At 38.4% G+C, this 12647-nt stretch overlaps 2 long non-coding RNA genes across 2 annotated transcripts in view; one reads left to right on the top strand and one right to left on the bottom strand.

The window, feature by feature from the left end:
* LOC306798832 overlaps positions 1-12247 on the top strand; it is a 47654-nt gene extending 35407 nt beyond the window's left edge. Inside the window, exons 3-4 of the long non-coding RNA XR_013773475.1 lie at positions 8938-9065; positions 9827-12247. This is a non-coding gene — a long non-coding RNA (uncharacterized lncRNA). The remainder of the gene's footprint in view (positions 1-8937; positions 9066-9826) is intronic.
* LOC306798236 lies at positions 2267-4180 on the bottom strand. The gene is made up of 3 exons (XR_013773306.1): positions 3860-4180; positions 3372-3403; positions 2267-2379 (listed from the first exon to the last, which is right to left on the bottom strand). It is a non-coding gene; the product is annotated as an uncharacterized lncRNA (long non-coding RNA).
* Positions 12248-12647: the final 400 nt, after the last annotated feature.

Below are 12647 nucleotides of genomic sequence, written 5' to 3'. Positions count from 1 at the left end.
ATTTCATTAATACTTAACAATAGAAATGCAATTTTTCTCTCACTGAAGAAGAGCCCCCTGCCCCTCCAATGCAGCACAGGCTTAGTGCAATTCTTAGAATTTCCTGAAATTGCTTATTTTAGTTCCCTCATATCATTAAAAATCTTTAGTGAAGATTTTTATTTCTGCCAAGTTTATACTGCTTTTCTCAATCTAGAAATAGATATAATATTTTATTTGCTGCATTTGCATTATAGAGGGGATTTTTTGGGGGAGTTGGTCAGTAAATATTGAATTCACTGGAAAACATAACCATGTTTGCTTCCTTTTTAGTTTGGCTTTTACCACAGATATGCCCTCTTATTCCTTTTTCTTTTTTTTTTTTTTTTTTTTAAAAAGATATAACTAGGTTTCCTTCTTGTACTGCTGTCTCCCTAAAACAATTTAAAACCATACCATGCTAGCTCAGCTCAATAACAAATATAGCTGAGAGCACTCTGCTTCAGGAAAGTCAGTAAGCAAGGACAGAGATTGCAGAGGGAAGTGGTAAGAATGACCAGAGAACAAGAAAATGTGATTTCTGAGAAAGTCTTAATTTGTTCAGTGTACAGAAAGAGAGTCTAGGGGGACAAGATGGTATTCAAACACATTGAAAAAAAGATGTTTCACAGAAAGAGGAAAAACGATTTTCTCTGTGAGATAGAGCAGACAAGGCAAGAGTAAGTGGGCTTGATTGTAGAAAGGGAATTCATACTGGATATAAAAATAAAACCCTCATAAGAAACTCTGAAATATAGAGAAGTACTGGTTTTATTACCAGATGAGCCCTGGGAGCTCCACTACTAGATACCCTCAAAACAGATATTTTGGCAAATGTCTGCGAATCATGTCAGAAACGCAACTGATCCTTCCTCGAAGTAGGGCTGGGTGATCTTTTGAGGTCTTTCTGAGTGCCTTTTCCTATGATTCAGTCTTTAGTCACATCACTTAAAACAGTGTGGAACATTATCCTTTGTGGCAAAAACTGAGAAGGGTAATTAAGTCTAAAAAACTGCACCCTTGCTACAAAGAGACATGAAAGCAAGAACAGTAGTATCAACAGACACACTAACCATAAATCTTAATGACTTGAATAGGGAGTGAATGGTTCTATGAAATGAAAACATAGAGTATTGCCTATTAGTTGTTAAAAGGACTTCAAAACTAAAACATACAGCTAAAACACACTCTACATTATATTTAGTAAATTAAAATGGAATAATTTATGGTATTCACTGCATGATAATGCGACATGTACCTTACATTTAAAAAAAAAAAAAAAAAAAAAAAAGCCAAGAAAGGTCAAGATAACAATATCAGGAAAACTTCTAAAACCCACTTAGAGGGCCAGTTGTACAAGAGGAGGACAATGCCCAATTCTATCCCTTTGCACTTTCATTTCAATGAGGTTTATCATTACCTGACCAGGCAGGAGGGGGTTGCTTTCCAGAGGGCAGTGGGTGAGAGACACACACCTGGTGCACACAGGAGCTCTACAATTCCAGCACCCTGCAGCATACCTGCCTTCACTAATGCCACATGAGGCTTCAGGGCTCTTTTTCTGCATCATATTGGAAAAGTGAAGGCTTGACCCAAGTTAATGTAAAGCTATGAAATAAAAACTTCCAAGATTTTAAAAAATGTCAGTGTCTAAATAGAAAAGTATTACAAAAATGACACTGGAAATTCCAATACTTTGGAACTGAACCTGCCCAGTACATAAATAAGCAGCTTGCCCTTTCTTGCCTCAAGCACGTTAATTTGGCAGCTCTAGCAGGAGAAGCTTGTTTTTGTCACTAAAATAAATTTCAACTCAACTCTTACAGGGAGCACGTTGCGGATAATAGCAATTTCCCAGTCACTTATCAGATTGAAATGGCAGTTAAGATGGAAAGACACACATTGTGTTAATGGTAAGAGAAAGCTGGAAGAGAAGTGAGAGGGGTTTCAAAACAATTATAGTTATAGAAAGAAAGAAATAAAAACTTCAGGTTTTCCTAATGGCAAAAGTAAAAGCATCATCATTTCTTTGAAAGTTTTTTAAAATGAATGCACGATAAAAGGGAAGACTTATTTTAAGGGTAAAATGTATTTTAGGGCTATTACTTAAAGGTTAAAATTTTAAGGTTTTTTTCTGTAAGGATATTTTAAGATTTCTTTTTAAGGTAACTTTAAAGCATTGTTTTAAGTTGTAATCAAGTGGCAAAATGGAGGACAGATGACAGAAGCAGGGCAGTTAAAGGCTCATAAGCTCAGGGCCAAAATCAGATGAACCAGCTCAGAATCCAGAACAGATCCACAGCCATAGGACTATGGCAGTAGGAGAACAGGTGCATTTTCCTTCTGAAGTTTTATGTGAGCCTGCAGTATTAAAAAAAAAACCACCAAAAACCAAAAAAAGCAAGCCAAAAAAACCCCCCAAACTTTAAGATTTCTTAAAACAGATGTGGAAGTTCCTAATATTGCAGGTACTTTCATAAAAACAATTTTAGCCAAGTTTCCCAACACCATTCCAGCCTTCTTTTGGGTTTTGGGTACACTGGGAGCTAGAAATGGAATGTGGCTCTCTCACTAAAATACACTTACAGGGGGATGAAAGGTACATTTCAGCCTTGCCACCCTACCCTGAACAGTCCTCTGCAAGGCAGCCAAACAAGCACCAGTTTTCCTGCAAAACCTGGTAGTTCTACACCTGCAAAATTCAAACAAAATTCAGGCAGAAACAGGCACAGTACTACCTACCCCAGACCCTAAATTTCCAGTTCCATTACAATCACCATTTCTCCCTACTATAATCAGACCCTGAGCTGCCAACTGAAAAAGATAACCAAATCATATGTTGTTTTGCCAAAGGGGTTGGCATATATCAGAACCTTATTTTTCTTTACATAAACCACCAAAATCCAATGAGAATTACAATACAAAGGTTTCCATCCAACTCTCCTTTCACAGGGGCACATGGCAAACACAACATAATTGTGCAATGACCATGGTGGTTTAAGGGGACCATGCTGTGCTTCTCAGTGGACTCTCATGGTGGCCAATTCCAGTGGCCTGGGGATTCTTGCTGTACCCAATGTCTGGTAAGCTACTCAAGAGAGACCTGTGGTTCATGTTTATCACACAAGACCTTAAAAACACCAGAAAATCTAATTCATTAGCACTTTATTAGACATTCTTATATGTCCTTTCATTAGTTCTTGGAGACAGGAAATATAGGAGAAATTTAGCAAAGAACAGAAAATACCACTATTGACTGCTTCTCTGTAAGCTTGTTAGAGGAGCAACACATTAAAGGTGATACTGCTCAAAATAAAACATTTTCATTGTGCAGCAGTTGTACAAGGATTTACCATTATTTCCTCCAGCTTCAGAAAGCAATGCTCTGTGAAAACAATGCAAATCATATGAAGTCAGTTAGGAAATACCTGACTTCCAAGGTGGAAAGAGACTTGGGAAAGGAGCAGAACAGCACAATTCTGTTGTACAGTGTCTAACAACCTGTGGAGAAACCCTGAATGGATTATCTAAACCCCAGATGTAGTTCAGGTAGTTGGTCATTCCTCTGTGAGTCACAGAAAGAGGAATCCATTGCAAGAAGGTGAGAGAACAAAACTGGATTAAGATACAGCTCAAATGCTCTGAATTTCTGGTCTGCTTTTAATTATTTTATCAAACTTTCTCTCCTCTTTACATGAAATCTCTTCATAATATTTATGAAATACGCTGTTCCATGAAAATTTGTGTTAATTAGAATTAGTCCAATTTCCAAATACAAGTTGAGTATGTTTTAGTCAAAATGATGGAGGGTGTACAAAGAATAGGAAAAAAATACACTTACCATCTGTTAAGACTTCTATTTGGACTTGAGAAGCACATTTCAAATCCCTCCAATTGCCTCATCCAGAATAGAGTGCATATAAGAAAATCCAAAGAAGTTTATTTCAGTATCAACAGGTCAACCTGCTTCCATATAAAGCAGGTTGTATAAAACATTTACTGCTGGCCAGAGCAGGGACTGATGGTTGGGCGTCCCTGGGTCATGAACTGCTGATTAGCTCCCTGATTAGCTGCCAGCCAGAGGCACAAGTGTTTCCACTTCCTCTAAAATTGGACCTTTTTGGCAGAAGAAAGGCTCCATAGAACAGCAGCTGCTGGGATGACGAAGATCTGCTTTGGATTTCTGTCTGTAATCAGGAAGAATAAGGGTGAATTTATCTCAAATGTTATCAGCATATTCTGGCCTTGCGCTTATCACCCATAACAGCACCTTCTTAAGCTCCTTTAAAACTGTTCATTAAATTTCTGTTCTTCTCAAATTGTCAGTTGTTTCAGTTTTTGGGGTGGGGTATTTTTGGTTTTTTTGGTTTTGTTTGCTTTTGTTTTGGTTTTTGTAGGGTTTATTTGTTTGTTTGTTTGTTCTTGTTTCTTTTGTTTGTTTTATTTTTCCAAATCTTCTGTCTTAGAAAGCAGAAGCCCCACAAGCTGACTTTGCTGTATGGGGGCTCATATATATTTTTTCTCTGATGATTAAAAACCATCTACTGCAGTACAATATGAAAGCACAGCTTTCAGGTCATGGGTTAATGCTGAATTTTATTTTCAGTGTTTTTTTCTCCCTCCTTAGAATCTACAGCTTTTGTCTTCTGAGCAGAGCAACCTTGGGGAAAAAAATCTCAAATTTTTCTGTCTTATCTCTTCTTCCTATGAAAAAGTTAGAGCAAGCCACTGTCCACAAATATTGTTATGTTCTGTATTTTTTCAAGCGCATGTGCAGCAAACCCTCAAAGTACGGTTTCTTTTACTGACAAAGAATATATCAATATAAAACTGTAACTTTCCCCATTTTTTTTTTTTTCACATTCTGCTTCATTCTTTGTCCTGCTGCACCCTGTATCTGCTTCACCTATGGATTCTTAAATATTTATTCTTCCTTTGGCAGTCCTGCCCTCTGGCATCAAGTGCAAAGATAATGGGGATGCTGTGAAAGAACCTGTTAGACTTACTGATGTTACAGTGTGGATGCACTGTGTGCAGGCATGAAAAAGAGCACAGTCCCCTCACCTGCATGTTACCTAGAGCAGCAAAGCCACCCCTGTAAGCCTTCTGGCATTATTCCTGGTATGGAGCCAGCAGCACTTCCACACAGCACCCCCTGCTCAAGGAGGCTGCACTGGGGTGAGCTCTGTCTCAGGAGTGCTCTAAGCAGGAGCAGCCCCTCAGCCACCACACAACCTATCAGGCACCAAATGGGATGGTGGTGATGAGAGGCACAGAAGGTCCCAGGGCTCACCCTTTTACAGTTAAACTGGCCATTGGCTTCTGCCACTCTTGCTTCACATTCACTTAATGAAAAATACACAGTATTAAATGTAACAGAAAATAATGGAGCTATTCCAAATCTCATTTCCCTATACAAGTTTGTATTTCAGAGCTACAGAAGGATCTTATAAATGCCAGCATGGCCTAGAGATCCATGCTCAGTTCAATTGCCTTGTACTCAGCCTTGACTTTTTGGAAATGCTTTGTACATAAATGCTTTGTACACGATGCACTTTAAAACTTATCTATGTGCTGTGATAAATATTTCATTTAAGCTTGGCTTGGGTCTCAGTTGTGTGAATTCTATGCTGTGACTAGAAAGCATCTTTTCCTGCTTACCTCCGAGATTTTATCAGCACAGCAGTGTCTTTTACATCATCACCACTCTGTAAATATATTTAGAATTTTATTTCCTTGGTGGCCCATGTTCCCAGCATGATATACCATCATGGAAAAAGGCAAATGTTCTGATAAAATCTTGATGGTTTATATAACCTGTTTCCTAATCTAGTTCTTTACGCCATAGATACTTTCAGACCTATTTTATGAAATTGTTTCTGAACCTTACATGCCTGAAAATCAGATTCATTTTCATTAGTTTGATTTCCAACACTGAAATGGGATGTGGCTCATGCACCTTACATTTTTGCAGACTGGAAATTGACATTTCTGTACCCCAAAGGGGTACAATGCTTGATGTGTAAGAGAAATATGACATTTGGTACACTCAGCCAATTCCTTCAGACAGCCAGGCTGTACTCTGCTTTCAATCACTGCCTATCATTTATCTAAAAGTCAGGTGCTGTTCCTATTATTTAATATCCATCATGCTGACTTTATTTACATAGATACCTACCTAAAGACTCTGTTGGACACTTAGTGCAAATCAGCAAGCTTTATCAGTCCAAATCAAGATCTGAAACACATACCCATAAAGGTATGGAGGAATTTACTCAGGGAACCCTTGATCTGAGTCCCAGTCACAGCAAAAAAGAGAATAACCCAGTTCTCTAATTCACATTTAAGATAATTGCTGAAGAGTTCAAACGTGCATGAGGAATAAACCTCTCTGGTGCTAATGGAACTGCAGGAAGATAAGCTGCCTGCATGCTGCATGTATGTTTTTGATAACAGTCTGATGCAAGTTACTGTGACTCTGACTGGCATCACATCTCATTAAGTGCTGGCTTGTTTTCTTTCTGAAAAGGAATCCTACTAAATAAATTTGATTTTTTTTTTCCAAAGCTGTAAATTTAATTATTTGGCAGCATTATCAAACTGACAACACTCAGAAATGAAGCACTGAGAATATTTTCAAAATGAGAAGCAGAAACTCTTCCTTTGTGCTGCAGTATTTTTTTCTCAGATGTTTGATACAACATGAGAGAGATTTAGCTGACCATTGTACAGCCTTGGCCTTCCTACCTTCATGTTGTTGATTTTTCATCAAATACTACTCATTTGTCATCTAACAATCTGCTTAGTGGAAATGAAATGTGGCACTTTTAAAGACAATGATTTATTTTAAACTTAAATTTCCAGGTCCCACCTTTTGGTCACTTTTGGGTGGAAATGAAATAAATATACCTCCAAAATTTGCACCATATCTGAGTCCAGATTTTCTGCAATGACAAAGTGAAGATCAACACAGTCCCACCTCCTCCCCTTTAGAGAGCTGAAACAGGCCTGAGCTGAAAGTCTTGCTCTCCGTTTTCATATAATGTAAAAGAGTTTAGCCTGGAGCTTCTACTTTTACGTTCTTTTTTCCTTTTAACCACAAAAAGTCAGATGAAAGAAAAAAACTTCTTTTTGAAAAGGAATAATTGGAAAATGTAGGCAAAAAACATTTCCTGTAATATTCTTTCTATAGAATTCTTTGGTTAGAATATAAAGCAAAAAAAAAAAACAAACAAAAAAAAAACAACAACAAAAAAAAATCATAACTTACATTCTGATGGAGTAAAAAGCCCCAACCAAAGAACAAATCTCATCTCACCTGTTTTTGTAACTTGTGCAGAGACAGCATTTAGCATTCAGACTTTCTCAGAAATCTTCATAGCATTTTTCTCCTCTCCAAGCTAGTTCCTGCTTTTTTTTTTTTTTTTTTTTTTTTTTTGCTTACGTCAAAGCAAAATTGAAATAACATCCATTCACACTTGTAGACAAGCCAATATTCCAAATAATTATTTTTCCTTTCAAGGTAAACAAGCCTAGCTAGCAACTTGCAGCCTTAATATGGTGGTCACCAAACAGTGACACTGATTGGTGAGGTGATGGGAGAAGCCATAAAGGCAGCCTGTTTAGAAGGGGAAAATTACTTAACAGAAGGAAATATCTTCTGGAAAAATACTCTCAGAGGAAATGCCTGCTAGTCTGGGGACTTTGAACCTATGAACAAGAAGCATTCTCGAGAAGGGCTCATCTGGCATATTTGAAGTACACTTGAGTATCTAGAAACTGGAAACCTCCAGATATATCATCAATAATTGCACAAAACAAGGAAGTGTAACTGCAATTTTTTATCTGAAAAGGTGAAAAATAATCTGGAAAAATGGGAAAACATCCTGAGAAAGTATGAATTAGGTGCCATTGGCTGTTCTATCACCAAGAACATGATAGCAGTTTGAAAAAAAATTGTCAAAAACAACAGAAAACATCATCTATCATCTGCCCCAAATAAAAATCACCAACTAACATCTATTGGCTTCTCAGAGTGGTGGTGCCCTAAGTACTCTTATGCCTCTGTGATAAAAAAATTACTTATACTTTTTATCCAAAATTGAGCTGTTTTCTCTCTGACAACTTCCTGTGCTGCGCATACTTTTCACTCCCTAAACAGGTTGAATTCTCTATATGAACTTGCTATGAAGTTTTGGACTGTCACTGGGGTGCCTCACTGACCCCAGTTTCCACCTCTGAAGTAAGACTGTTACATTGCTGATTTCCTTTGGACCCCCTTCTGGGGTTCATATGATCTATCCTCCTACTTTTGGACAGCTTGACCCCTTCTAATTTGCTTAATACTGACATTATATGTTCATATAAATAATCTAAAATAAGTACATCTGCTGTTATATTCATAAGTTGCTTTACTAATTAAGACTTTTTAGTAACCTGTAACAGTACATACCTACTTGGCTACTGCTAAAATACTGATGGTCACTCTAGTAGATTGTTGCTATACTATTGATTGCTAGTCTTACTGATTGCTGATATACTAATAATTGCTGTGAGAAATTTTTAAAACTTGGGAGATACATATTCCCTTTATTAAACATTGGCCTATTTGCTAATACTGATTTTTGTGGTAATAAGTGGTAAATTTGAGAAGGCTGCCCAGGGAAATGGTGAAGTCACTATCCCTGGAAGTCTTCAAAAAACCAAGTAGACATGGGACTTTGAGATATGGTTTAGTTGACACTGTGGTGTTCGGTTAAAGGTTGGACTTGATGATCTTGGATGTTTTTTCCTGCCCTAATGATTCTGTGATTTTATGTTCTGTAAAAGAGTAGGGAAATTTAAAGGATAAAGTCTCAATGTCCTTATGAAATTACAGAATCTTTAAAACTCGTGGTTGTGATGTCCATACTTCCACAGGTTGGGAGGCCCTTCAGGCATGACATGAGGAGGAGAAAAGTCAATTTCCTCAAAGAGCTCTGAGCCAGATATATGGATGTGCTTGTGAGGTTGGCATTGGTGATGCAGCAGCACCACGGCCAAGATGGGTGAGCTGGGAATAGAATGTGGAAACTGGGAGCACAAACACATATGGGAAAACTATAAGCAAAATGACACGAGTCAAAATATGCAGTATTTCTGCATTTGTGAAAGAACTTGATTAATTTTGCAGATAAAACTGTGGAATTGTTGAATGCTGCTAGGAGATGATGGCTGGACTTACTGCTTTCCTCTGCCACATATGTGCATTTCATGAAAGGAAAAACCAATTATTTCCATTTGGATTTGACTCTTTTGGTTCTCTTGAAGTACTTCAGGTCCAAAACCTATTTATTTACACTGTCAATTTGCTTTTAGTTCTCAAGCCCAGTTTTACTGCTCACCTGGTAGTTGTTTATATAAGCAGTTGCTAGGAAATAGGAGATGAATAGTCTTCATCTCAGCATGTGAAAAATCAAATTTGCTACCTTGCTACAGCATTTGGAAATCTGTAGCAAAGACAAAGAGAGATAGGAGAGAATGAGCTTTAGGGTATCTCAGCAAGGGCATTGCTATGAGCTGAGGAGATAAGATGATTCCTTCACTGTCCTCCTCCCAAAAAAAAGGTAAAAAACCAGCTTTAACCTGAGCCTCTTGGAAAGGTGTTTTTTCATCTCCTAAGCCCTCTTTTTATCAATTTAAATAAAAATCTGGAGACCTGAAACTTTGACATTTGCTCATATGGCCCAAATGTGTTGCTGCAGAGGAGCTCTCCACTGTTTGCTCCTGGAGCCAGGCTCTTCCCTCATGCACTCTCTCTTCTTTGCAGAGATGCCAGAGCAGAACTGTTGCCACAGTGCATTTCAGGAGACACCGTCATCCAACGGCTTGGTGAGGACAGCAGAGGCATGAGACAGCCAAGGAGTAACTCCCACAAACCTTTGGCAACAGTGCCAAATGAATTTTTTCCACATATCTGGCCAAAATGCTTTGGCTTTTGCCATTTAGTCTTTAGAGGGAAGAGCAAAAATACAAATTTTCCATTCAAAGCAAGTTCTGTCTTGTGAACAGAGAACTCTAAATAGAACTTCAAGAGAGTTTTGACAGAGATTTTCCAACCAGTGGCCTGGTAGAATGGAGGGTGCAGAGACGATGGTTGCACAGGCAGCATCCCCTCTTGCCCTGGCAGCTAAATGGAGATTGTTGGAAATCTCCACAGCTCCATGGAGTTACTCAGGAGGGCCTTACGCCTTTGCCTTGGAAGCCATACAGCACTCCCAGTGAGTGCCCTGCTCACTACAGGACCTCAGCAAAGAAACGAGAGGATCCCTGCTGGTGCCTGAAATCTGGAGAACCAAGGGGGGCCCTGCAGGTCAGGAGTTTCTTCCTGAAAAATCAAATTTTCATATTCCAACCGCTTATTATCTTCTTTCATGTGTGGTTTTTTTTTTTTCTTTTTGGGGCTCTGATTCAGCACCAATATTCTTCTCACTGAAATTTATGGATAAACTTGCACTTGCTAAGAAGGAAACCTCTACAGTAGTGACATATGCCTATGTTGGTCATTTTATTGCTTTTCCAGAGTGCACTGTTTGCAAAAAAGGTGACTGCTCAGCATTTTTTCCCCCCACTTTAATATCTGCAATATTTTGGTCTTGTCACCTCTCTTTCATGTGCATTAACTTGAGAAATAAGCAAGAACTGTTTCTTGAATCCAGATAAAAAGGATAGATAATAATCACCATCTGTGCAGCTTCCTGGGGTGGTGTCCCCACCATGCTCCCCTAATCTAATAAAACTAGATGTGAGCAAGATATTAATATTATTATTCACTTGCCACCATATTTGCTCACTATGGCAAATTTTTCCTTTTAATATTATGCAGAGGTAACTCATTAGGAACCCCAACATCTGTATCTTTGCCTATGTAATCATTCCAGTTCCTCTTCCGCACCCACACTCCAAAATCTCAGCTCTGATTCTCTTCTAGAGATAATTTTAATCAGGCAAACAGCCTCTCTTCATGGTCCTTTCCCAGGCAGATTTAGAACATCTCTTCTCAAGGCTTTAATTCAGCTCTCTTTCTTAAACTTTTTCTAAAAGAAAGACTGAGTTTCTTTTGTAAGTCTCCTAGGTATCATGTTCTATATAATTTCCTCGACTTTTTTTTCCTCTGAATTCTGAAACTTGCTAAATAACAATATTTCAAAAAAGAAAACAATATCTAATATGGTACTGGATAGTGTGCATTCATGCTGAAAGGGAAATAATTTATTACAAAGGAATTCTGCAAAGGAAAGTACTCCTGAGAGGAACATAAAACATCTCTAAAAAGATTAAAAACAACATATGGTATTTTTTCCTTTCTTCCCCCAATACTAGATCAACCAAACACGTAATTTAGCTTTTTATGATCTGGCATCAACGAGTGCCAGTTATCATTGTTCAGTTGCCATCACACAGCTCCTTAACAGATTGCAGAATAGTTACAATTAATTAGGAGAGCTTGCTGCTGGCACTGCCACCCCAGGTCTCCAGCTCTCCTGGGGAGTATGTGGTCACTCCCCAACAGAGAGCTCTCAGCTGGCAAAAGCCAACAGGCTCTGCAGGACCCTTAACACAGATTTCTCCAGAGATTCATTGCATTTAGCACTATGTAATGACAAAACCTCAGCACCAAGGGAGGTGTGGAACAAGCTTTTGAGTACAGGAGACAGCTACAAGTGGTGAACTTAACAAAATACAGGAGCTCACTAAGTCTTTTAGCTGTCACCTAAATGCACAGCTGTCATAGAAATGTTCGAGTATCTCAGTGAAGGTACCACTCTGACACCATCCAGCTCCTCCCTGGGGCAATTCAGCAGCTTTCAATGTGACATCTACAGGCCTTGAGGGGCCCAGCACAGCACCAGCAGAGCTGCAGTTTCCATGCTGTGGGATTTTGAGCTCCTGTCTGTCCAATAAATCTCATTAAAGGACGCTAAAAATAGAATAACATTATTTCTCCATTTGCTTGACCAGCTAGAGGGGGGCCTGTTCTGGGGACTGGGACAAGAAGTCTGTGTACGTGTCTGCAAAGCCAAGGAGGTATGTCCTCCAGGACTGATTTTTATTAAGCTTTGTCTCGGTGAGAAAGTTGGGGAGCTCTACTTTAAGTCAAATAAAGGATTTTAGCTGACTTATATTATCAGAAAAAGGACACCTTTTTCAGACTACCAATGATTTAAATATTTGTGTTTGGCAAAGATAAAGAATTAAAATTAATTGTCAGATTATGCAGATTGTACCCTCCCTTACAGGGCTGATCTTAAGCAGAGAAGGCTTATGCAGTTGCAATGAATTTTTGCCTAATAAATCTCTGTCTTTGGGTATCTACAACAAGAAATGCTGAATACATGAAATATTTTCATTAGAAAATTTCCCTTCACTGTTGTTTCTTCTATTACACCTTTCTTCATAATGAATGAAGAGGTAAGATCTCCATCACATTTTTAATACTATGTTGATATGCTGTCCTCTGCAGTTTTCAGTGACAGATGTAAAAGTGAAAATGCCTAAAATGCAGTCCTGGTTCAAATTATATGCGACAGTGTTTTCCCTAAGAGTAAAACACTTGCTGCCTCCTAATAGACTTTTACTAATATGGCCTT

This window comes from Erithacus rubecula, assembly GCF_903797595.1.
Source record: "Erithacus rubecula genome assembly, chromosome: 2".
Lineage (NCBI taxonomy): Eukaryota > Metazoa > Chordata > Aves > Passeriformes > Muscicapidae > Erithacus > Erithacus rubecula.
This window is presented reverse-complemented; position numbering and strand designations above follow the sequence as displayed.